This window comes from Scyliorhinus torazame, chromosome 4 (genome assembly GCF_047496885.1).
Source record: "Scyliorhinus torazame isolate Kashiwa2021f chromosome 4, sScyTor2.1, whole genome shotgun sequence".
In the NCBI taxonomy this organism is placed as follows: Eukaryota; Metazoa; Chordata; class Chondrichthyes; order Carcharhiniformes; family Scyliorhinidae; genus Scyliorhinus; species Scyliorhinus torazame.
In genome coordinates this window covers 14,893,045-14,919,939 of record NC_092710.1, presented here as the reverse complement: position 1 = coordinate 14,919,939, position 26,895 = coordinate 14,893,045, and the positions used below count along the sequence as shown (strand labels likewise).

The window sequence follows — 26,895 nt, the reverse complement described above, 5'->3', positions numbered from 1 at the left end:
GAGTCAAGAGAGAGAAGGTCACAAAGAAACACCAACATAGCAATAGGAGGAGGCCCCATTCAGCCCCTTCTCCAGCCTCTCACACTCCCTCAGTGCTGACGCTCTGACAGTGCGGCACTCCCTCAGTACTGACCCTCTGACAGTGCGGCACTCCCTCAGTACTGACCCTCTGACAGTGCGGCACTCCCTCAGTACTGACTCTCTGACAATGCCGCTCTCCCTCAGTACTGACCCTCTGACAGTGCAGCTCTCCCTCAGTACTGACCCTCTGACAGTGCGGCACTCCCTCAGTACTGACCCTCTGACAGTGCAGCACTCCCTCAGTACTGACCCTCTGACAGTGCAGCACTCCCTCAGTACTGACCCTCTGACAGTGCGGCACTCCCTCAGTACTGACCCTCTGACAGTGCAGCACCCCCTCAGTACTGACCCTCTGACAGTGCGGCACTCCCTCAGTACTGACCCTCTGACAGTGCAGCACTCCCTCAGTGCTGACCCTCTGACAGTGCGGCACTCCCTCAGTACTGACCCTCTGACAGTACAGCACTCCCTCAGTACTGACCCTCTGACAGTGCAGCACTCCCTCAGTACTGACTCTCTGACAATGCAGCTCTCCCTCAGTACTGACCCTCTGACAGTGCAGCTCTCCCTCAGTACTGACCCTCTGACAGTGCGGCACTCCCTCAGTACTGACCCTCTGACAGTGCAGCTCTCCCTCAGTACTGACCCTCTGACAGTGCAGCACCCCCTCAGTACTGACCCTCTGACAGTGCGGCACTCCATCAGTACTGACCCTCTGACAGTGCAGCACTCCCTCAGTGCTGACCCTCTGACAGTGCGGCACTCCCTCAGTACTGACCCTCTGACAGTACAGCACTCCCTCAGTACTGACCCTCTGACAGTGCAGCACTCCCTCAGTACTGACCCTCTGACAGTGCAGCACTCCCTCAGTGATGACGCTCTGACAGTGCAGCACTCCCTCAGTACTGACCCTCTGACAGTGCAGCACTCCCTCAGTACTGACCCTCTGTCAGTGCAGCACTCCCTCAATACTGACCCTCTGACAGTGCAGCACACCCTCAGTACTGACCCTCTGACAGTGCAGCACTCCCTCAGTACTGACCCTCTGACAGTGCGGCACTCCCTCAGTACTGAACCTCTGACAGAGCAGCACTCCCTCAGTACTGACCCTCTGACAGTGCAGCACTCCCTCAGTACTGACCCTCTGACAGTGCGGCGCTCCCTCAGTACTGACCCTCTGACAGTGCAGCACTCCCTCAGTACTGACCCTCTGTCAGTGCGGCACTCCCTCAGTACTGACCCTCTGACAGTGCAGCACTCCCTCAGTACTGACCCTCTGACAGTGCGGCACTCCCTCAGTACTGACCCTCTGACAAAGCAGCACTCCCTCAGTACTGACCCTCTGACAGTGCAGCACTCCCTCAGTACTGACACTCTGACAGTGCAGCACTCCCTCAGTACTGACCCTCTGACAGAGCAGCACTCCCTCAGTACTGACCCTCTGACAATGCGGCACTCCCTCAGTACTGACCCTCTGACAGTGCGGCACTCCCTCAGTACTGACCCTCTGACAGTGCAGCACTCCCTCAGTACTGACCCTCTGACAGTGCGGCTCTCCCTCAGTACTGCCCCTCTGACAGTGCAGCACTCCCTCAGTACTGACCCTTTGACAGTGCGGCACTCCCTCAGTACTGAATTTCTAACAGTGCAGCACTCCCTGAGTACTGACCCTCATACAGTGCAGCACTCCCTCAGCACTGACCCTCTGACAGTGCGGCACTCCCTCAGTGCTGACCCTCTGACAGTGCGGCACTCCCTCAGTGCTGACCCTCTGACAGTGCAGCACTCCCTCAGTACTGACCCTCTGAAAGTGCAGCACTCCCTCAGTACTGACGCTCTGACAGTGCGGCACTCCCTCAGTGCTCACCCTCTGACAGTGCAGCACTCACTCAGCACTGACCCTCTAACAGTGCAGCACTCCCTCAGTGCTGACCCTCTGAAAGTGCAGCGCTCCCTCAGTACTGACCCTCTAACAGTGCAGCACTCCCTCAGTACTGACCCTCTGACAGTGCAGCACGCCCTCAGTACTGACCCTCTGACAGTGCAGCGCTCCCTCAGTACTGACCCTCTGACAGTGCAGCACACCCTCAGTACTGACCCTCTGACATTGCAGCACTCCCTCAGTACTGACCCTCTCACAGTGCAGCACTCCCTCAGTACTGACTCTCTGACAGTGCAGCACTCCCTCAGTACTGACCCTCTGACAGTGCAGCACTCCCTCAGTACTGACCCTCTGACAGTGCGGCCCTCCCTCAGTACTGACCCTCTGACAGTGCGGCACTCCCTCTGTTCTGACCCTCTGACAGTGCAGCGCTCCCTCAGTACTGACCCTCTGACAGTGCAGCACTCCCTCAATACCGATCCTCTGACAGTGCGGCACTCCCTCAGTACTGACCCTCTGACAGTGCAACTCTCCCTCATTACTGACCCTCTGACAGTGCGGCACTCCCTCAGTACTGACCCTCTGACAGTGCAACTCTCCCTCAGTACTGAACCTCTGACAGTGCGGCACTCCCTCAGTACTGACCCTCTGACAGTGCAGCACTCCCTCAGTACTGACCCTCTGACAGTGCAGCACTCCCTCAGTACTGAGCTTGTGACAGTGCAGCACTCCTTCAGTACTGACCCTCTGACAGTGCAGCACTCCCTCAGCACCGGCCCTCTGACAGTGCCGCACTCCCTCAGTACTGCCCCTCTGACAGTGCGGCAGTCCCTCAGTACTGACCCTCTGACAGAGCAGCACTCCCTCAGTACTGACCCTCTGACAGTGCAGCACTCCCTCAGTACTGACCTTCTGACAGTGCAGCACTCCCTCAGTACTGACTCTCTGACAGTGCAGCAGTCCCTCTGTACTGACCCTCTGACAGTGCGGCACTCCCTCAGTACTGACCCTCTGACTGTGCCGCGCTCCCTCAATACTGACCCTCTGACAGTGCGGCGCTCCCTCAATACTGACCCTCTGACAGTGCAGCACTCCCTCAGTACTGACCCTCTGACAGTGCAGCACTCCCTCAGTACTGACCCTCTGACAGTGCGGCACTCCCTCAGCACTGACTCTCTGACAGTGCGGCACTCCCTCAGTACTGACCCTCTGACAGTGCAGCACTCCCTCAGTACTGACCCTCTGACAGTGCAGCACTCCCTCAGGACTGACCCTCTGACAGTGCAGCACGCCCTCAGTACTGACCCTCTGACAGTGCAGCACTCCCTCAATACTGACCCTCTGACAGTGCAGCACTCCCTCAGTACTGATCCTCGGACAGTGCGGCCCTCCCTCAGTACTGACCCTCTGACAGTGCGGCACTCCCTCAGTGCTGACCCTCTGACAGTGCGGCACTCCCTCAGTGCTGACCCTCTGACAGTGCAGCACTCCCTCAGTACTGACGCTCTGACAGTGCGGCACTCCCTCAGTGCTCACCCTCTGACAGTGCAGCACTCACTCAGCACTGACCCTCTAACAGTGCAGCACTCCCTCAGTGCTGACCCTCTGAAAGTGCAGCGCTCCCTCAGTACTGACCCTCTAACAGTGCAGCACTCCCTCAGTACTGACCCTCTGACAGTGCAGCACGCCCTCAGTACTGACCCTCTGACAGTGCAGCGCTCCCTCAGTACTGACCCTCTGACAGTGCAGCACACCCTCAGTACTGACCCTCTGACATTGCAGCACTCCCTCAGTACTGACCCTCTCACAGTGCAGCACTCCCTCAGTACTGACTCTCTGACAGTGCAGCACTCCCTCAGTACTGACCCTCTGACAGTGCAGCACTCCCTCAGTACTGACCCTCTGACAGTGCGGCCCTCCCTCAGTACTGACCCTCTGACAGTGCGGCACTCCCTCTGTTCTGACCCTCTGACAGTGCAGCGCTCCCTCAGTACTGACCCTCTGACAGTGCAGCACTCCCTCAATACCGATCCTCTGACAGTGCGGCACTCCCTCAGTACTGACCCTCTGACAGTGCAACTCTCCCTCATTACTGACCCTCTGACAGTGCGGCACTCCCTCAGTACTGACCCTCTGACAGTGCAACTCTCCCTCAGTACTGACCCTCTGACAGTGCGGCACTCCCTCAGTACTGACCCTCTGACAGTGCAGCACTCCCTCAGTACTGACCCTCTGACAGTGCAGCACTCCCTCAGTACTGAGCTTGTGACAGTGCAGCACTCCCTCAGTACTGACCCTCTGACAGTGCAGCACTCCCTCAGCACCGGCCCTCTGACAGTGCCGCACTCCCTCAGTACTGCCCCTCTGACAGTGCGGCAGTCCCTCAGTACTGACCCTCTGACAGAGCAGCACTCCCTCAGTACTGACCCTCTGACAGTGCAGCACTCCCTCAGTACTGACCCTCTGACAGTGCAGCACTCCCTCAGTACTGACTCTCTGACAGTGCAGCAGTCCCTCTGTACTGACCCTCTGACAGTGCGGCACGCCCTCAGTACTGACCCTCTGACTGTGCCGCGCTCCCTCAATACTGACCCTCTGACAGTGCGGCGCTCCCTCAATACTGACCCTCTGACAGTGCAGCACTCCCTCAGTACTGACCCTCTGACAGTGCAGCACTCCCTCAGTACTGACCCTCTGACAGTGCGGCACTCCCTCAGCACTGACTCTCTGACAGTGCGGCACTCCCTCAGTACTGACCCTCTGACAGTGCAGCACTCCCTCAGTACTGACCCTCTGACAGTGCAGCGCTCCCTCAGTACTGACCCTCTGACAGTGCAGCGCTCCCTCAGTACTGACCCTCTGACAGTGCAGCACACCCTCAGTACTGACCCTCTCACAGTGCAGCACTCCCTCAGTACTGACCCTCTGACAGTGCAGCACGCCCTCAGTACTGACCCTCTGACAGTGCAGCACTCCCTCAATACTGACCCTCTGACAGTGCAGCACTCCCTCAGTACTGATCCTCGGACAGTGCGGCCCTCCCTCAGTACTGACCCTCTGACAGTGCGGCACTCCCTCAGTACTGACCCTCTGACAGTGCAGCGCTCCCTCAGTACTGACCCTCTGACAGTGCAGCACTCGCTCAGTACTGACCCTCTAACAGTGCAGCGCTCCCTCAGTGCTGACCCTCTGATAGTGCAGCACTCCCTCAGTACTGATCCTCGGACAGTGCGGCCCTCCCTCAGTACTGACCCTCTGACAGTGCAGCACTCCCTCAGTACTGACCCTCTGACAGTGCAGCGCTCCCTCAGTACTGACCCTCTGACAGTGCAGCACTCGCTCAGTACTGACCCTCTGACAGTGCGGCACTCCCTCAGTGCTGACGCTCTGACAGTGCAGCACTCCCTCAGTACTGACCCTCTGACAGTGCGGCACTCCCTCAGAAATGACCCTTTGACAATGCGGCACTCCCTCAGTACTGACCCTCTGACAGTGCAGCACTCCCTCAGTACTGACCATCTGACAGTGCGGCACTCCCTCAGTACTGACTCTCTAACAGTGCAGCACTCCCTCAGTACTGACCCTCTGACAGTGCAGCACTCCCTCAGCACTGACCCTCTGACAGTGCGGCACTTCCTCAGCACTTACCCTCTGACAGTGCAGCACTCCCTCAGTGCTGACCTTCTGACAGTGCAGCACTCCCTCAGTACTGACCCTCTGACAGTGCGGCACTCCCTCAGTACTGACGCTCTGACAGTGCGGCACTCCCTCAGTGCTCACCCTCTGACAGTGCAGCACTCCCTCAGCACTGACCCTCTAACAGTGCAGCACTCCCTCAGTGCTGACCCTCTGAAAGTGCAGCACTCCCTGAGTACTGACCCTCTGACAGTGCAGCACTCCCTCAGTACTGACCCTCTGACAGTGCAGCACTCCCGCCGTACTGACCGTCTGACAGTGCGGCACTCCCTCAGTACTGAATCTCTAACGGTGCAGCACTCCCTCAGCACTGACCCTCTGACAGAGAGGCACTCCCTCAGTGCTGACCCTCTGACAGTGCAGCACTCCCTAAGTACTGACGCTCTGACAGTGCGGCACTTCCTCAGTGCTCACCCTCTGACAGTGCAGCACTCCCTCAGCACTGACCCTCTAACAGTGCAGCACTCCCTCAGTGCTGACCCTCTGAAAGTGCAGCGCTCCCTCAGTACTGACCCTCTGACAGTGCAGCGCTCCTTCAGTACTGACCCTCTGACAGTGCAACTCTGCCTCAGTACTGACCCTCTGACAGTGCGGCACTCCCTCAGTACTGACCCTCTGACAGTGCAGCACTCCCTCAGTACTGAGCTTGTGACAGTGCAGCACTCCCTCAGTACTGACCCTGTGACAGTGCAGCACTCTCTCACTACTGACCCTCTGACAGTGCGGCACTCCCTCAGTACTGACCCTCTGACATTGCAGCACTCCCTCAGCACTGACCCTCTGACAGTGCAGCACTCCCTCAGCACCGGCCCTCTGACAGTGCCGCACTCCCTCAGTACTGACCCTCTGACAGTGCGGCAGTCCCTCAGGACTGACCCTCTGACAGAGCAGCACTCCCTCAGTACTGACCCTCTGAAGGTGCGGCACTCCCTCAGTACTGACCCTCTGACAGTGCAGCACTCCGTCAGTACTGACCCTCTGACAGTGCAGCACTCCCTCAGTACTGACCCTCTGACAGTGCGGCACTCCCTCAGCACTGACTCTCTGACAGTGCGGCACTCACTCAGTACTGACCCTCTGACAGTGCGGCACTCCCTCAGTACTGACCCTCTGGGAAGTGCAGCTCTCCCTCAGTACAGACCCTCTGACAGTGCAGCCCTACCTCAGTACTGACTCTCTGACAGTGCAGCACTCCCTCAGTACTTACCCTCTGACAGTGCGGCACTCTCTCAGCACTGACCCTCTGGCTGTGCGGCACTCCCTCAGTACTGACCCTCTGACAGTGCAGCACTCCCTCAGTACTGACCCTCTGACAGTGCAGCACACACTCAGTACTGACCCTCTGACAGTGCAGCACTCCCTCAGTACTGACCCTCTGACAGAGCTGCACTCCCTCAGTACTGACCCTCTGACAATGCAGCACTCCCTAAGTACTGACTCTCTGACAGTGCAGCACTCCCTCAGTACTGACCCTCTGACAGTGCAGTGCTCCCTCAGTACTGACCCTCTGACAGTGCAGCACTCCCTCAGTACTGACCCTCTGACAGTGCAGCACTCCCTCAGTACTGACCCTCTGACATTGCAGCACTCCCTCAGTACTGACCCTCCGACAGTGCGGCACTCTCCCAGTACTGACCCTCTGACAGTACGGCACTCCCCCAGTACTGACCCTCTGACAGGGCAGCACTCTCTCAGTACTGACCCTCTGAAAGTGCAGCACTCCCTCAGTACTGACCCTCTGACAGTGCGGCACTCCCTCAGTACTGATCCTCTGACAGTGCAGCACTCCCTCAGTACTGACCCTCTGCAATACGGCACTCCCTCAGTACTGACCCTCTGAAGGTGCGGCACTCCCTCAGTACTGACCCTCTGACAGTGCAGCACTACGTCAGTACTGACCCTCTGACAGTGCGGCACTCCCTCAGTACTGACCCTCTGACAGTGCAGCACTCCCTCAGTACTGATCCTCGGACAGTGCAGCACTCCCTCAGTACTGACCCTCTGCGTTGCGGCACTCCCTCAGTACTGACCCTCTGAAGGTGCGGCACTCCCTCAGTACTGACCCTCTGACAGTGCAGCTCTCCGTCACTACTGACCCTCTGACAGTGCAGCACTCCCTCAGTACTGACCCCCTGACAGTGCGGCACTCCCTCAGCACTGACTCTCTGACAGTGCGGCACTCCCTCAGCACTGACTCTCTGACAGTGCGGCACTCCCTCAGTACTGACCCTCTGGGAAGTGCAGCTCTCCCTCAGTACAGACCCTCTGACAGTGCAGCACTCCCTCAGTACTGACTCTCTGACAGTGCAGTACTCCCACAGTACTGACCCTCTGACAGTGCGGCACTCCCTCAGTACTGACCCTCTGACAGTGCAGCACTCCCTAAGTACTGACTCTCTGACAGTGCAGCCCTCCCTCAGTACTGACTCTCTGACAGTGCAGTACTCCCACAGTACTGACCCTCTGACAGTGCGGCACTCCCTCAGTACTGACCCTCTGACAGTGCAGCACTCCCTAAGTACTGACTCTCTGACAGTGCAGCACTCCCTCAGTACTGACCCTCTGACAGTGCAGTGCTCCCTCAGTACTGACCCTCTGACAGTGCAGCACTCCCTCAGTACTGACCCTCTGACAGTGCGGCACTCCCTCAGTACTGACCCTCTGACAGTGCAGCACTCCCTCAGTACTGACCCTCTGACAGTGCAGCACTCCCTCAGTACTGACCCTCTGACAGTTCAGCACTCCCTCAGTACTGACCCTCCGACAGTGCGGCACTCTCCCAGTACTGACCCTCTGACAGTACGGCACTCCCCCAGTACTGACCCTCTGACAGTGCAGCACTCTCTCAGTACTGACCCTCTGAAAGTGCAGCACTCCCTCAGTACTGACCCTCTGACAGTGCGGCACTCCCTCAGTACTGATCCTCTGACAGTGCAGCACTCCCTCAGTACTGACCCTCTGCAATACGGCACTCCCTCAGTACTGACCCTCTGAAGGTGCGGCACTCCCTCAGTACTGACCCTCTGACAGTGCAGCACTACGTCAGTACTGACCCTCTGACAGTGCGGCACTCCCTCAGTACTGACCCTCTGACAGTGCAGCACTCCCTCAGTACTGATCCTCGGACAGTGCAGCACTCCCTCAGTACTGACCCTCTGCGTTGCGGCACTCCCTCAGTACTGACCCTCTGAAGTTGCGGCACTCCCTCAGGACTGACCCTCTGACAGTGCAGCTCTCCGTCAGTACTGACCCTCTGAGAGTGCAGCACTCCCTCAGTACTGACCCTCTGACAGTGCGGCACTCCCTCAGCACTGACTCTCTGACAGTGCGGCACTCACTCAGTACTGACCCTCTGACAGTGCGGCACTCCCTCAGTACTTACCCTCTGACAGTGCGGCACTCACTCAGTACTGACCCTCTGACAGTGCGGCTCTCTCTCAGCACTGACCCTCTGGCTGTGCGGCACTCCCTCAGTACTGACCCTCTGACAGTGCAGCACTCCCTCAGTACTGACCCTCTGACAGTGCAGCACACACTCAGTACTGACCCTCTGACAGTGCAGCACTCCCTCAGTACTGACCCTCTGACAGAGCTGCACTCCCTCAGTACTGACCCTCTGACAGTGCAGCGATTCCTCAGTACTGACCCTCTGACAGTGCAGCACTCGCTCAGTACTGACCCTCTAACAGTGCAGCGCTCCCTCAGTGCTGACCCTCTGATAGTGCAGCACTCCCTCAGTACTGATCCTCGGACAGTGCGGCCCTCCCTCAGTACTGACCCTCTGACAGTGCAGCACTCCCTCAGTACTGACCCTCTGACAGTGCAGCGCTCCCTCAGTACTGACCCTCTGACAGTGCAGCACTCGCTCAGTACTGACCCTCTGACAGTGCGGCACTCCCTCAGTGCTGACGCTCTGACAGTGCAGCACTCCCTCAGTACTGACCCTCTGACAGTGCGGCACTCCCTCAGAAATGACCCTTTGACAATGCGGCACTCCCTCAGTACTGACCCTCTGACAGTGCAGCACTCCCTCAGTACTGACCATCTGACAGTGCGGCACTCCCTCAGTACTGACTCTCTAACAGTGCAGCACTCCCTCAGTACTGACCCTCTGACAGTGCAGCACTCCCTCAGCACTGACCCTCTGACAGTGCGGCACTTCCTCAGCACTTACCCTCTGACAGTGCAGCACTCCCTCAGTGCTGACCTTCTGACAGTGCAGCACTCCCTCAGTACTGACCCTCTGACAGTGCGGCACTCCCTCAGTACTGACGCTCTGACAGTGCGGCACTCCCTCAGTGCTCACCCTCTGACAGTGCAGCACTCCCTCAGCACTGACCCTCTAACAGTGCAGCACTCCCTCAGTGCTGACCCTCTGAAAGTGCAGCACTCCCTGAGTACTGACCCTCTGACAGTGCAGCACTCCCTCAGTACTGACCCTCTGACAGTGCAGCACTCCCGCCGTACTGACCGTCTGACAGTGCGGCACTCCCTCAGTACTGAATCTCTAACGGTGCAGCACTCCCTCAGCACTGACCCTCTGACAGAGAGGCACTCCCTCAGTGCTGACCCTCTGACAGTGCAGCACTCCCTCAGTACTGACGCTCTGACAGTGCGGCACTTCCTCAGTGCTCACCCTCTGACAGTGCAGCACTCCCTCAGTACTGACCCTCTAACAGTGCAGCACTCCCTCAGTGCTGACCCTCTGAAAGTGCAGCGCTCCCTCAGTACTGACCCTCTGACAGTGCAGCGCTCCTTCAGTACTGACCCTCTGACAGTGCAACTCTGCCTCAGTACTGACCCTCTGACAGTGCGGCACTCCCTCAGTACTGACCCTCTGACAGTGCAGCACTCCCTCAGTACTGAGCTTGTGACAGTGCAGCACTCCCTCAGTACTGACCCTGTGACAGTGCAGCACTCTCTCACTACTGACCCTCTGACAGTGCGGCACTCCCTCAGTACTGACCCTCTGACATTGCAGCACTCCCTCAGCACTGACCCTCTGACAGTGCAGCACTCCCTCAGCACCGGCCCTCTGACAGTGCCGCACTCCCTCAGTACTGACCCTCTGACAGTGCGGCAGTCCCTCAGTACTGACCCTCTGACAGAGCAGCACTCCCTCAGTACTGACCCTCTGAAGGTGCGGCACTCCCTCAGTACTGACCCTCTGACAGTGCAGCACTCCGTCAGTACTGACCCTCTGACAGTGCAGCACTCCCTCAGTACTGACCCTCTGACAGTGCGGCACTCCCTCAGCACTGACTCTCTGACAGTGCGGCACTCACTCAGTACTGACCCTCTGACAGTGCGGCACTCCCTCAGTACTGACCCTCTGGGAAGTGCAGCTCTCCCTCAGTACAGACCCTCTGACAGTGCAGCCCTACCTCAGTACTGACTCTCTGACAGTGCAGCACTCCCTCAGTACTTACCCTCTGACAGTGCGGCACTCTCTCAGCACTGACCCTCTGGCTGTGCGGCACTCCCTCAGTACTGACCCTCTGACAGTGCAGCACTCCCTCAGTACTGACCCTCTGACAGTGCAGCACACACTCAGTACTGACCCTCTGACAGTGCAGCACTCCCTCAGTACTGACCCTCTGACAGAGCTGCACTCCCTCAGTACTGACCCTCTGACAATGCAGCACTCCCTAAGTACTGACTCTCTGACAGTGCAGCACTCCCTCAGTACTGACCCTCTGACAGTGCAGTGCTCCCTCAGTACTGACCCTCTGACAGTGCAGCACTCCCTCAGTACTGACCCTCTGACAGTGCAGCACTCCCTCAGTACTGACCCTCTGACATTGCAGCACTCCCTCAGTACTGACCCTCCGACAGTGCGGCACTCTCCCAGTACTGACCCTCTGACAGTACGGCACTCCCCCAGTACTGACCCTCTGACAGGGCAGCACTCTCTCAGTACTGACCCTCTGAAAGTGCAGCACTCCCTCAGTACTGACCCTCTGACAGTGCGGCACTCCCTCAGTACTGATCCTCTGACAGTGCAGCACTCCCTCAGTACTGACCCTCTGCAATACGGCACTCCCTCAGTACTGACCCTCTGAAGGTGCGGCACTCCCTCAGTACTGACCCTCTGACAGTGCAGCACTACGTCAGTACTGACCCTCTGACAGTGCGGCACTCCCTCAGTACTGACCCTCTGACAGTGCAGCACTCCCTCAGTACTGATCCTCGGACAGTGCAGCACTCCCTCAGTACTGACCCTCTGCGTTGCGGCACTCCCTCAGTACTGACCCTCTGAAGGTGCGGCACTCCCTCAGTACTGACCCTCTGACAGTGCAGCTCTCCGTCACTACTGACCCTCTGACAGTGCAGCACTCCCTCAGCACTGACTCTCTGACAGTGCGGCACTCCCTCAGCACTGACTCTCTGACAGTGCGGCACTCCCTCAGTACTGACCCTCTGACAGTGCGGCACTCCCTCAGTACTGACCCTCTGACAGTGCAGCACTCCCTCAGTACTGACTCTCTGACAGTGCAGTACTCCCACAGTACTGACCCTCTGACAGTGCGGCACTCCCTCAGTACTGACCCTCTGACAGTGCAGCACTCCCTAAGTACTGACTCTCTGACAGTGCAGCCCTCCCTCAGTACTGACTCTCTGACAGTGCAGTACTCCCACAGTACTGACCCTCTGACAGTGCGGCACTCCCTCAGTACTGACCCTCTGACAGTGCAGCACTCCCTAAGTACTGACTCTCTGACAGTGCAGCACTCCCTCAGTACTGACCCTCTGACAGTGCAGTGCTCCCTCAGTACTGACCCTCTGACAGTGCAGCACTCCCTCAGTACTGACCCTCTGACAGTGCGGCACTCCCTCAGTACTGACCCTCTGACAGTGCAGCACTCCCTCAGTACTGACCCTCTGACAGTGCAGCACTCCCTCAGTACTGACCCTCTGACAGTTCAGCACTCCCTCAGTACTGACCCTCCGACAGTGCGGCACTCTCCCAGTACTGACCCTCTGACAGTACGGCACTCCCCCAGTACTGACCCTCTGACAGTGCAGCACTCTCTCAGTACTGACCCTCTGAAAGTGCAGCACTCCCTCAGTACTGACCCTCTGACAGTGCGGCACTCCCTCAGTACTGATCCTCTGACAGTGCAGCACTCCCTCAGTACTGACCCTCTGCAATACGGCACTCCCTCAGTACTGACCCTCTGAAGGTGCGGCACTCCCTCAGTACTGACCCTCTGACAGTGCAGCACTACGTCAGTACTGACCTTCTGACAGTGCGGCACTCCCTCAGTACTGACCCTCTGACAGTGCAGCACTCCCTCAGTACTGATCCTCGGACAGTGCAGCACTCCCTCAGTACTGACCCTCTGCGTTGCGGCACTCCCTCAGTACTGACCCTCTGAAGTTGCGGCACTCCCTCAGGACTGACCCTCTGACAGTGCAGCTCTCCGTCAGTACTGACCCTCTGAGAGTGCAGCACTCCCTCAGTACTGACCCTCTGACAGTGCGGCACTCCCTCAGCACTGACTCTCTGACAGTGCGGCACTCACTCAGTACTGACCCTCTGACAGTGCGGCACTCCCTCAGTACTTACCCTCTGACAGTGCGGCACTCCCTCAGCACTGACTCTCTGACAGTGCGGCACTCACTCAGTACTGACCCTCTGACAGTGCGGCTCTCTCTCAGCACTGACCCTCTGGCTGTGCGGCACTCCCTCAGTACTGACCCTCTGACAGTGCAGCACTCCCTCAGTACTGACCCTCTGACAGTGCAGCACACACTCAGTACTGACCCTCTGACAGTGCAGCACTCCCTCAGTACTGACCCTCTGACAGAGCTGCACTCCCTCAGTACTGACCCTCTGACAGTGCAGCACTCCCTAAGTACTGACTCTCTGACAGTGCAGCACTCCCTCAGTACTGACCCTCTGACAGTGCAGTGCTCCCTCAGTACTGACCCTCTGACAGTGCAGCACTCCCTCAGTACTGACCCTCTGACAGTGCAGCACTCCCTCAGTACTGACCCTCTGACATTGCAGCACTCCCTCAGTACTGACCCTCCGACAGTGCGGCACTCTCCCAGTACTGACCCTCTGACAGTACGGCACTCCCCCAGTACTGACCCTCTGACAGTGCAGCACTCTCTCAGTACTGACCCTCTGAAAGTGCAGCACTCCCTCAGTACTGACCCTCTGACAGTGCGGCACTCTCTCAGTACTGATCCTCTGACAGTGCAGCACTCCCTCAGTACTGACCCTCTGCAATACGGCACTCCCTCAGTACTGACCCTCTGAAGGTGCGGCACTCCCTCAGTACTGACCCTCTGACAGTGCAGCACTCCCTCAGTACTGACCCTCTGACAGTGCAGCACTCCCTCAGTACTGATCCTCGGACAGTGCAGCACTCCCTCAGTACTGACCCTCTGCGTTGCGGCACTCCCTCAGTACTGACCCTCTGAAGGTGCGGCACTCCCTCAGTACTGACCCTCTGACAGTGCAGCTCTCCGTCACTACTGACCCTCTGACAGTGCAGCACTCCCTCAGTACTGACCCCCTGACAGTGCGGCACTCCCTCAGCACTGACTCTCTGACAGTGCGGCACTCCCTCAGCACTGACTCTCTGACAGTGCGGCACTCCCTCAGTACTGACCCTCAGGGAAGTGCAGCTCTCCCTCAGTACAGACCCTCTGACAGTGCAGCCCTCCCTCAGTACTGACTCTCTGACAGTGCAGCACTCCCTCAGTACTGACCCTCTGACAGTGCAGCACACCCTCAGTACTGACCCTCTGACAGAGAGGCACTCCCTCAGTGCTGACCCTCTGACAGTGCAGCACTCCCTCAGTACTGACGCTCTGACAGTGCGGCACTTCCTCAGTACTGACCCTCTGACAGTGCAGCACTCCCTCAGTACTGTCCCTCTGACAGTGCAGCACACCCTCAGTACTGACCCTCTGACAGAGAGGCACTCCCTCAGTGCTGACCCTCTGACAGTGCAGCACTCCCTCAGTACTGACGCTCTGACAGTGCGGCACTTCCTCAGTGCTCACCCTCTGACAGTGCAGCACTCCCTCAGCACTGACCCTCTAACAGTGCAGCGCTCCCTCAGTACTGACCCTCTGAAAGTGCAACTCTGCCTCAGTACTGACCCTCTGACAGTGCAGCGCTCCTTCAGTACTGACCCTGTGACAGTGCAACTCTCCCTCAGTACTGAGCTTGTGACAGTGCATCACTCCCTCAGTACTGACCCTGTGACAGTGTAGCACTCTCTCACTACTGACCCTCTGACAGTGCGGCACTCCCTCAGTACTGACCCTCTGACATTGCAGCACTCCCTCAGCACTGACCCTCTGACAGTGCAGCACTCCCTCAGCACCGGCCCTCTGACAGTGCCGCACTCCCTCAGTACTGACCCTCTGACAGTGCGGCAGTCCCTCAGTACTGACCCTCTGACAGAGCAGCACTCCCTCAGTACTGACCCTCTGAAGGTGCGGCACTCCCTCAGTACTGACCCTCTGACAGTGCAGCACTCTGTCAGTACTGACCCTCTGACAGTGCAGCACTCCCTCAGTACTGACCCTCTGACAGTGCGGCACTCCCTCAGCACTGACTCTCTGACAGTGCGGCACTCACTCAGTACTGACCCTCTGACAGTGCGGCACTCCCTCAGTACTGACCCTCTGGGAAGTGCAGCTCTCCCTCAGTACAGACCCTCTGACAGTGCAGCCCTCCCTCAGTCCTGACTCTCTGACAGTGCGGCACTCCCTCAGTACTGACCCTCTGACAGTGCAGCACTCCCTCAGTACTTACCCTCTGACAGTGCGGCACTCTCTCAGCACTGACCCTCTGGCTGTGCGGCACTCCCTCAGTACTGACCCTCTGACAGTGCAGCACTCCCTCAGTACTGACCCTCTGACAGTGCAGCACACACTCAGTACTGACCCTCTGACAGTGCAGCACTCCCTCAGTACTGACCCTCTGACAGAGCTGCACTCCCTCAGTACTGACCCTCTGACAATGCAGCACTCCCTAAGTACTGACTCTCTGACAGTGCAGCACTCCCTCAGTACTGACCCTCTGACAGTGCAGTGCTCCCTCAGTACTGACCCTCTGACAGTGCAGCACTCCCTCAGTACTGACCCTCTGACAGTGCAGCACTCCCTCAGTACTGACCCTCTGACATTGCAGCACTCCCTCAGTACTGACCCTCCGACAGTGCGGCACTCTCCCAGTACTGACCCTCTGACAGTACGGCACTCCCCCAGTACTGACCCTCTGACAGTGCAGCACTCTCTCAGTACTGACCCTCTGAAAGTGCAGCACTCCCTCAGTACTGACCCTCTGACAGTGCGGCACTCCCTCAGTACTGATCCTCTGACAGTGCAGCACTCCCTCAGTACTGACCCTCTGCAATACGGCACTCCCTCAGTACTGACCCTCTGAAGGTGCGGCACTCCCTCAGTACTGACCCTCTGACAGTGCAGCACTACGTCAGTACTGACCCTCTGACAGTGCGGCACTCCCTCAGTACTGACCCTCTGACAGTGCAGCACTCCCTCAGTACTGATCCTCGGACAGTGCAGCACTCCCTCAGTACTGACCCTCTGCGTTGCGGCACTCCCTCAGTACTGACCCTCTGAAGGTGCGGCACTCCCTCAGTACTGACCCTCTGACAGTGCAGCTCTCCGTCACTACTGACCCTCTGACAGTGCAGCACTCCCTCAGTACTGACCCCCTGACAGTGCGGCACTCCCTCAGCACTGACTCTCTGACAGTGCGGCACTCCCTCAGCACTGACTCTCTGACAGTGCGGCACTCCCTCAGTACTGACCCTCTGGGAAGTGCAGCTCTCCCTCAGTACAGACCCTCTGACAGTGCAGCCCTCCCTCAGTACTGACTCTCTGACAGTGCAGTACTCCCACAGTACTGACCCTCTGACAGTGCGGCACTCCCTCAGTACTGACCCTCTGACAGTGCAGCACTCCCTAAGTACTGACTCTCTGACAGTGCAGCACTCCCTCAGTACTGACCCTCTGACAGTGCAGTGCTCCCTCAGTACTGACCCTCTGACAGTGCAGCACTCCCTCAGTACTGACCCTCTGACAGTGCAGCACTCCCTCAGTACTGACCCTCTGACAGTGCAGCACTCCCTCAGTACTGACCCTCCGACAGTGCGGCACTCTCCCAGTACTGACCCTCTGACAGTACGGCACTCCCCCAGTACTGACCCTCTGACAGTGCAGCACTCTCTCAGTACTGACCCTCTGAAAGTGCAGCACTCCCTCAGTACTGACCCTCTGACAGTGCGGCACTCCCTCAGTACTGATCCTCTGACAGTGCAGCACTCCCTCAGTACTGACCCTCTGCAATACGGCACTCCCTCAGTACTGACCCTCTGAAGGTGCGGCACTCCCTCAGTACTGACCCTCTGACAGTGCAGCACTACGTCAGTACTGACCCTCTGACAGTGCGGCACTCCCTCAGTACTGACCCTCTGACAGTGCAGCACTCCCTCAGTACTGATCCTCGGACAGTGCAGCACTCCCTCAGTACTGACCCTCTGCGTTGCGGCACTCCCTCAGTACTGACCCTCTGAAGTTGCGGCACTCCCTCAGGACTGACCCTCTGACAGTGCAGCTCTCCGTCAGTACTGACCCTCTGAGAGTGCAGCACTCCCTCAGTACTGACCCTCTGACAGTGCGGCACTCCCTCAGCACTGACTCTCTGACAGTGCGGCACTCACTCAGTACTGACCCTCTGACAGTGCGGCACTCCCTCAGTACTTACCCTCTGACAGTGCGGCTCTCTCTCAGCACTGACCCTCTGGCTGTGCGGCACTCCCTCAGTACTGACCCTCTGACAGTGCAGCACTCCCTCAGTACTGACCCTCTGACAGTGCCGCACACACTCAGTACTGACCCTCTGACAGTGCAGCACTCCCTCAGTACTGACCCTCTGACAGAGCTGCACTCCCTCAGTACTGACCCTCTGACAGTGCAGCACTCCCTAAGTACTGACTCTCTGACAGTGCAGCACTCCCTCAGTACTGACCCTCTGACAGTGCAGTGCTCCCTCAGTACTGACCCTCTGACAGTGCAGCACTCCCTCAGTACTGACCCTCTGACAGTGCAGCACTCCCTCAGTACTGACCCTCTGACATTGCAGCACTCCCTCAGTACTGACCCTCCGACAGTGCGGCACTCTCCCAGTACTGACCCTCTGACAGTACGGCACTCCCCCAGTACTGACCCTCTGACAGTGCAGCACTCTCTCAGTACTGACCCTCTGAAAGTGCAGCACTCCCTCAGTACTGACCCTCTGACAGTGCGGCACTCTCTCAGTACTGATCCTCTGACAGTGCAGCACTCCCTCAGTACTGACCCTCTGCAATACGGCACTCCCTCAGTACTGACCCTCTGAAGGTGCGGCACTCCCTCAGTACTGACCCTCTGACAGTGCAGCACTACGTCAGTACTGACCCTCTGACAGTGCGGCACTCCCTCAGTACTGACCCTCTGACAGTGCAGCACTCCCTCAGTACTGATCCTCGGACAGTGCAGCACTCCCTCAGTACTGACCCGCTGCGTTGCGGCACTCCCTCAGTACTGACCCTCTGAAGGTGCGGCACTCCCTCAGTACTGACCCTCTGACAGTGCAGCTCTCCGTCACTACTGACCCTCTGACAGTGCAGCACTCCCTCAGTACTGACCCCCTGACAGTGCGGCACTCCCTCAGCACTGACTCTCTGACAGTGCGGCACTCCCTCAGTACTGACCCTCTGGGAAGTGCAGCTCTCCCTCAGTACAGACCCTCTGACAGTGCAGCCCTCCCTCAGTACTGACTCTCTGACAGTGCAGTACTCCCACAGTACTGACCCTCTGACAGTGCGGCACTCCCTCAGTACTGACCCTCTGACAGTGCAGCACTCCCTCAGTACTGACCCTCTGACAGTGCAGCACACCCTCAGTACTGACCCTCTGACAGTGCAGCACTCCCTCAGTACTGACCCTCTGACAGAGCTGCACGCCCTCACTACTGACCCTCTGACAGTGCGGCACTCCCTCAGTACTGATCCTCGGACAGTGCAGCACTCCCTCAGTACTGACCCTCTGCGTTGCGGCACTCCCTCAGTACTGACCCTCTGAAGTTGCGGCACTCCCTCAGGACTGACCCTCTGACAGTGCAGCTCTCCGTCAGTACTGACCCTCTGAGAGTGCAGCACTCCCTCAGTACTGACCCTCTGACAGTGCGGCACTCCCTCAGCACTGACTCTCTGACAGTGCGGCACTCACTCAGTACTGACCCTCTGACAGTGCGGCACTCCCTCAGTACTTACCCTCTGACAGTGCGGCTCTCTCTCAGCACTGACCCTCTGGCTGTGCGGCACTCCCTCAGTACTGACCCTCTGACAGTGCAGCACTCCCTCAGTACTGACCCTCTGACAGTGCCGCACACACTCAGTACTGACCCTCTGAAGTTGCGGCACTCCCTCAGGACTGACCCTCTGACAGTGCAGCTCTCCGTCAGTACTGACCCTCTGAGAGTGCAGCACTCCCTCAGTACTGACCCTCTGACAGTGCGGCACTCCCTCAGCACTGACTCTCTGACAGTGCGGCACTCACTCAGTACTGACCCTCTGACAGTGCGGCACTCCCTCAGTACTTACCCTCTGACAGTGCGGCTCTCTCTCAGCACTGACCCTCTGGCTGTGCGGCACTCCCTCAGTACTGACCCTCTGACAGTGCAGCACTCCCTCAGTACTGACCCTCTGACAGTGCCGCACACACTCAGTACTGACCCTCTGACAGTGCAGCACTCCCTCAGTACTGACCCTCTGACAGAGCTGCACTCCCTCAGTACTGACCCTCTGACAGTGCAGCACTCCCTAAGTACTGACTCTCTGACAGTGCAGCACTCCCTCAGTACTGACCCTCTGACAGTGCAGTGCTCCCTCAGTACTGACCCTCTGACAGTGCAGCACTCCCTCAGTACTGACCCTCTGACAGTGCAGCACTCCCTCAGTACTGACCCTCTGACATTGCAGCACTCCCTCAGTACTGACCCTCCGACAGTGCGGCACTCTCCCAGTACTGACCCTCTGACAGTACGGCACTCCCCCAGTACTGACCCTCTGACAGTGCAGCACTCTCTCAGTACTGACCCTCTGAAAGTGCAGCACTCCCTCAGTACTGACCCTCTGACAGTGCGGCACTCTCTCAGTACTGATCCTCTGACAGTGCAGCACTCCCTCAGTACTGACCCTCTGCAATACGGCACTCCCTCAGTACTGACCCTCTGAAGGTGCGGCACTCCCTCAGTACTGACCCTCTGACAGTGCAGCACTACGTCAGTACTGACCCTCTGACAGTGCGGCACTCCCTCAGTACTGACCCTCTGACAGTGCAGCACTCCCTCAGTACTGATCCTCGGACAGTGCAGCACTCCCTCAGTACTGACCCGCTGCGTTGCGGCACTCCCTCAGTACTGACCCTCTGAAGGTGCGGCACTCCCTCAGTACTGACCCTCTGACAGTGCAGCTCTCCGTCACTACTGACCCTCTGACAGTGCAGCACTCCCTCAGTACTGACCCCCTGACAGTGCGGCACTCCCTCAGCACTGACTCTCTGACAGTGCGGCACTCCCTCAGTACTGACCCTCTGGGAAGTGCAGCTCTCCCTCAGTACAGACCCTCTGACAGTGCAGCCCTCCCTCAGTACTGACTCTCTGACAGTGCAGTACTCCCACAGTACTGACCCTCTGACAGTGCGGCACTCCCTCAGTACTGACCCTCTGACAGTGCAGCACTCCCTCAGTACTGACCCTCTGACAGTGCAGCACACCCTCAGTACTGACCCTCTGACAGTGCAGCACTCCCTCAGTACTGACCCTCTGACAGAGCTGCACGCCCTCACTACTGACCCTCTGACAGTGCGGCACTCCCTCAGTACTGACCCTCTGACAGTGCAGCACTCCCTCAGTACTGACCCTCTGACAGTGCAGCACTCCCTCAGTACTGACCCTCTGACAGTGCGGCACTCCCTCAGTACTGACCCTCTGACAGTGCAGCACACCCTCAGTACTGACCCTCTGACAGTGCAGCACTCCCTCAGTACTGACCCTCTGACAGAGCTGCACTCCCTCAGTACTGACCCTCTGACAGTGCAGCACTCCCTAAGTACTGACTCTCTGACAGTGCAGCACTCCCTCAGTACTGACCCTCTGACAGTGCAGTGCTCCCTCAGTACTGACCCTCTGACAGTGCAGCACTCCCTCAGTACTGACCCTCTGACAGTGCAGCACTCCCTCAGTACTGAACCTCTGACAGTGCAGCACTCCCTCAGTACTGACCCTCCGACAGTGCGGCACTCTCCCAGTACTGACCCTCTGACAGTACGGCACTCCCCCAGTACTGACCCTCTGACAGTGCAGCACTCTCTCAGTACTGACCCTCTGAAAGTGCAGCACTCCCTCAGTACTGACCCTCTGACAGTGCGGCACTCCCTCAGTACTGACCCTCTGAAGGTGCGGCACTCCCTCAGTACTGACCCTCTGACAGTGCAGCACTACGTCAGTACTGACCCTCTGACAGTGCGGCACTCCCTCAGTACTGACCCTCTGACAGTGCAGCACTCCCTCAGTACTGATCCTCGGACAGTGCAGCACTCCCTCAGTACTGACCCTCTGCGTTGCGGCACTCCCTCAGTACTGACCCTCTGAAGTTGCGGCACTCCCTCAGTACTGACCCTCTGACAGTGCAGCTCTCCATCAGTACTGACCCTCTGAGAGTGCAGCACTCCCTCAGTACTGACCCTCTGACAGTGCGGCACTCCCTCAGCACTGACCCTCTGACAGTGCAGCACTCCCTCAGTACTGACCCTCTGACAGTGCAGCACACCCTCAGTACTGACCCTCTGACAGTGCAGCACTCCCTCAGTACTGACCCTCTGACAGAGCTGCACTCCCTCAGTACTGACCCTCTGACAGTGTGGCATTCCCTCAGTACTGATCCTCTGACAGTGCAGCACTCCCTCAGTACTGACCCTCTGACAGTGCAGCACTCCCTCAGTACTGACCCTCTGACAGTGCGGCACTCCCTCAGTACTTACTCTCTGACAGTGCAGCACTCCCACAGTACTGACCCTCTGACAGTGCGGCACTCCCTCAGTACTTACTCTCTGACAGTGCAGCACTCCCTCAGTACTGACCCTCAGACAGTGCGGCACATCCTCAGTACTGACCCTCTGACAGTGCAGCACTCCCTCAGTACTGACCCTCTGACAGTGCAGCACTCCCTCAGTACTGACCCTCTGACAGTGCAGCTCTCCCTCAGTACTGACCCTCTGACAGTGCAGCGCTCCCTCAGTACTGACCCTCTGACAGTGCAGCACTCCCTCAGTACTGACCCTCTGACAGTGCAGCACGCCCTCAGTACTGACCCTCTGACAGTGCAGCACGCCCTCCTTACTGACCCTCTGACAGTGCAGCACTCCCTCAGTACTGACTCTCTGACAGTGCAGCACTCCCTCAGTACTGACCCTCTGACAGTGAAGGACTCCCTCAGTACTGACCCTCTGAGAGTGCGGCACTCCCTCAGTACTGACCCTCTGACAGTGCAGCGCTCCCTCCGTACTGACCTTCTGACAGTGCAGCACTCCCTCAGTACTGACTCTCTGACAGTGCAGCACTCCCTCAGTACTGACCCTCTGACTGTGCAGCACTCCCTCAGCACTGACCCTCTGACAGAGCGGCACTCCCTCAGTGCTGACCCTCTGACAGTGCAGCACTCCCTCAGTACTGACCCTCTGAAAGTGCAGCACTCCCTCAGTACTGACGCTCTGTCAGTGCGGCACTCCCTCAGTGCTCACCCTCTGACAGTGCAGCACTCCCTCAGCACTGACCCTCTAACAGTGCAGCACTCCCTCATTGCTGACCCTCTGAAAGTGCAGCGCTCCCTCAGTACTGACCCTATAACAGTGCAGCACACCCTCAGTACTGACCCTCTGACAGTGCAGAACGCCCTCAGTACTGTCCCTCTGACAGTGCAGCGCTCCCTCAGTACTGACCCTCTGACAGTGCAGCACACCCTCAGTACTGACCCTCTGACATTGCAGCACTCCCTCATTACTGACCTTGTGACACTGCAGCACTCCCTCAGTACTGACTCTCTGACAGTGGAGCACTCCCTCAGTACTGACCCTCTGACAGTGCGGCACTCCCTCAGTACTGACCCTCTGACAGTGCAGCACTCCCTCAGTACTGACCCTCTGAGAGTGCGGCCCTCCCTCAGTACTGACCCTCTGACAGTGCGGCACTCCCTCAGTACTGACCCTCTGACAGTGCAGCGCTCCCTCCGTACTGACCTTCTGACAGTGCAGCACTCCCTCAGTACTGACTCTCTGACAGTGCAGCACTCCCTCAGTACTGACCCTCTGACAATGCAGCACTCCCTCAGCACTGACCCTCTGACAGAGCGGCACTCCCTCAGTGCTGACCCTCTGACAGTGCAGCACTCCGTCAGTACTGACCCTCTGAAAGTGCAGCACTCCCTCAGTACTGACCCTCTGAAAGTGCAGCGCTCCCTCAGTACTGACCCTCTGACAGTCCAGAACGCCCTCAGTACTGACCCTCTGACAGTGCAGCACTCCCGCCGTACTGACCGTCTGACAGTGCGGCACTCCCTCAGTACTGACCGTCTGACAGTGCGGCACTCCCTCAGTACTGAATCTCTAACGGTGCAGCACTCCCTCAGTACTGACCCTCTGACAGTGCAGCACTCCCTCAGCACTGACCCACTGACAGAGCGGCACTCCCTCAGTGCTGACCCTCTGACAGTGCAGCACTCCCTCAGTACTGACGCTCTGACAGTGCAGCACTCCCTCAGTCCTGACGCTCTGACAGTGCAGCACTCCCTCAGTACTGACCCACTGACAGTGCAGCACTTCCTCAGTGCTGGCCCTCTGAAAGTGCAGCGCTCCCTCAGTACTGACCCTCTAACAGTGCAGCACTCCCTCAGTACTGACCCTCTGACAGTGCAGAACACCCTCAGTACTGACCCTCTGACAGTGCAGTGCTCCCTCAGTACTGACCCTCTGACAGTGCAACTCTCCCTCAGTACTGACCCTCTGACAGTGCGGCACTCCCTCAGTACTGACCCTCTGACAGTGCAGCACTCCCTCAGTACTGAGCTTGTGACAGTGCAGCACTCCCTCAGTACTGACCCTGTGACAGTGCAGCACTCTCTCACTACTGACCCTCTGACAGTGCAGCACTCCCTCAGTACTGACCCTCTGACAGTGCAGCACTCCCTCAGCACCGGCCCTCTGACAGTGCCGCACTCTCTCAGTACTGACCCTCTGACAGTGCGGCAGTCCCTCAGTACTGACCCTCTGACAGAGCAGCACTCCCTCAGTACTGACCCTCTGACAGTGCAGCACTCCCTCAGTACTGACCCTCTGAAGGTGCGGCACTCCCTCAGTACTGACCCTCTGACAGTGCAGCACTCCGTCAGTACTGACCCTCTGACAGTGCAGCACTCCCTCAGTACTGACCCTCTGACAGTGCGGCACTCCCTCAGCACTGACTCCCTGACAGTGCGGCACTCACTCAGTACTGACCCTCTGACAGTGCGGCACTCCCTCAGTACTGACCCTCTGGGAAGTGCAGCTCTCCCTCAGTACAGACCCTCTGACAGTGCAGCCCTCCCTCAGTACTGACTCTCTGACAGTGCAGCACTCCCTCAGTACTTACCCTCTGACAGTGCGGCACTCTCTCAGCACTGACCCTCTGGCTGTCCGGCACTCCCTCAGTACTGACCCTCTGACAGTGCAGCACTCCCTCAGTACTGACCCTCTGACAGTGCAGCACACACTCAGTACTGACCCTCTGACAGTGCAGCACTCCCTCAGTACTGACCCTCTGACAGAGCTGCACTCCCTCAGTACTGACCCTCTGACAGTGCAGCACTCCCTAAGTACTGACTCTCTGACAGTGCAGCACTCCCTCAGTACTGACCCTCTGACAGTGCAGTGATCCCTCAGTACTGACCCTCAGACAGTGCAGCACTCCCTCAGTACTGACCCTCTGACAGTGCAGCACTCCCTCAGTACTGACCCTCTGACAGTGCAGCACTCCTTCAGAACTGACCCTCCGACAGTGCGGCACTCTCCCAGTACTGACCCTCTGACAGTACGGCACTCCCCCAGTACTGACCCTCTGACAGTGCAGCACTCTCTCAGTACTGACCCTCTGAAAGTGCAGCACTCCCTCAGTACTGACCCTCTGACAGTGCGGCACTCCCTCAGTACTGATCCTCTGACAGTGCAGCACTCCCTCAGTACTGACCCTCTGCAATCCGGCACTCGCTCAGTACTGACCCTCTGAAGGTGCGGCACTCCCTCAGTACTGACCCTCTGACAGTGCAGCACTACGTCAGTACTGACCCTCTGACAGTGCGGCACTCCCTCAGTACTGCCCCTCTGACAGTGCAGCACTCCCTCAGTACTGATCCTCGGACAGTGCAGCACTCCCTCAGTACTGACCCTCTGCGTTGCGGCACTCCCTCAGTACTGACCCTCTGAAGGTGCGGCACTCCCTCAGTACTGACCCTCTGACAGTGCAGCTCTCCGTCAGTACTGACCCTCTGACAGTGCAGCACTCCCTCAGTACTGACCCTCTGACAGTGCGGCACTCCCTCAGCACTGACTCTCTGACAGTGCGGCACTCCCTCAGTACTGACCCTCTGGGAAGTGCAGCTCTCCCTCAGTACTGACCCTCTGACAGTGCAGCACTCCCTCAGTACTGACCCTCAGACAGTGCGGCACATCCTCAGTACTGACCCTCTGACAGTGCAGCACTCCCTCAGTACTGACCCTCTGACAGTGCAGCTCTCCCTCAGTACTGACCCTCTGACAGTGCAGCGCTCCCTCAGTACTGACCCTCTGACAGTGCAGCACTCCCTCAGTACTGACCCTCTGACAGTGCAGCACGCCCTCAGTACTGACCCTCTGACAGTGCAGCACTCCCTCAGTACTGACTCTCTGACAGTGCAGCACTCCCTCAGTACTGACCCTCTGACAGTGAAGCACTCCCTCAGTACTGACCCTCTGAGAGTGCGGCACTCCCTCAGTACTGACCCTCTGACAGTGCAGCGCTCCCTCCGTACTGACCTTCTGACAGTGCAGCACTCCCTCAGTACTGACTCTCTGACAGTGCAGCACTCCCTCAGTACTGACCCTCTGACTGTGCAGCACTCCCTCAGTACTGACCCTTTGACAGTGAGGCACTCCCTCAGTACTGAATCTCTAACAGTGCAGCACTCCCTCAGTACTGACCCTCTGACAGTGCAGCACACCCTCAGTACTGACCCTCTGACAGAGCGGCACTCCCTCAGTGCTGACCCTCTGACAGTGCAGCACTCCCTCAGCACTGACCCTCTGACAGAGCGGCACTCCCTCAGTGCTGACCCTCTGACAGTGCAGCACTCCCTCAGTACTGACCCTCTGAAAGTGCAGCACTCCCTCAGTACTGACGCTCTGTCAATGCGGCACTCCCTCAGTGCTGACCCTCTGACAGTGCAGCACTCCCTCAGTGCTGACCCTCTGACAGTGCAGCACTCCCTCAGTACTGACCCTCTGACAGTGCAGCACTCCCTCAGTACTGACCCTCTGACAGTGCAGCACTCACTCAGTACTGACCCTCTGACAGTGCAGCACTCACTCAGTACTGACCCTCTGACAGTTCAGCGCTCCCTCAGTACTGACCCTCTGACAGTGCAGCACTCACTCAGTACTGACCCTCTGACAGTGCAGCACTCACTCAGTACTGACCCTCTGACAGTGCAGCACTCACTCAGTACTGACCCTCTAACAGTGCAGCACTCCCTCAGAGCTGACCTCTGAAAGTGCAGCGCTCCCTCAGTACTGACCCTCTAACAGTGCAGCACTCCCTCAGTACTGACCCTCTGACAGTGCAGCACTCACTCAGTACTGACCCTCTGACAGTGCAGCACTCACTCAGTACTGACCCTCTGACAGTTCAGCGCTCCCTCAGTACTGACCCTCTGACAGTGCAGCACTCACTCAGTACTGACCCTCTGACAGTGCAGCACTCCCTCAGTACTGACCCTCTGACAGTGCGGCCCTCCCTCAGTACTGACCCTCTGACAGTGCAGCACTCCCTCAGTACTGACCCTCTGACAGTGCGGCACTCCCTCAGTACTGACGCTCTGACAGTGCGGCACTTCCTCAGTACTGACCCTCTGACAGTG

At 58.2% G+C, this 26,895-nt stretch overlaps 1 protein-coding gene across 1 annotated transcript in view; it reads right to left on the bottom strand.

Moving 5' to 3' along the window:
• Positions 1–26,895, bottom strand: part of LOC140411282 (NACHT, LRR and PYD domains-containing protein 3-like) — a 120,543-nt gene that overhangs the window by 4,534 nt on the left and 89,114 nt on the right. The window lies entirely within an intron of this gene.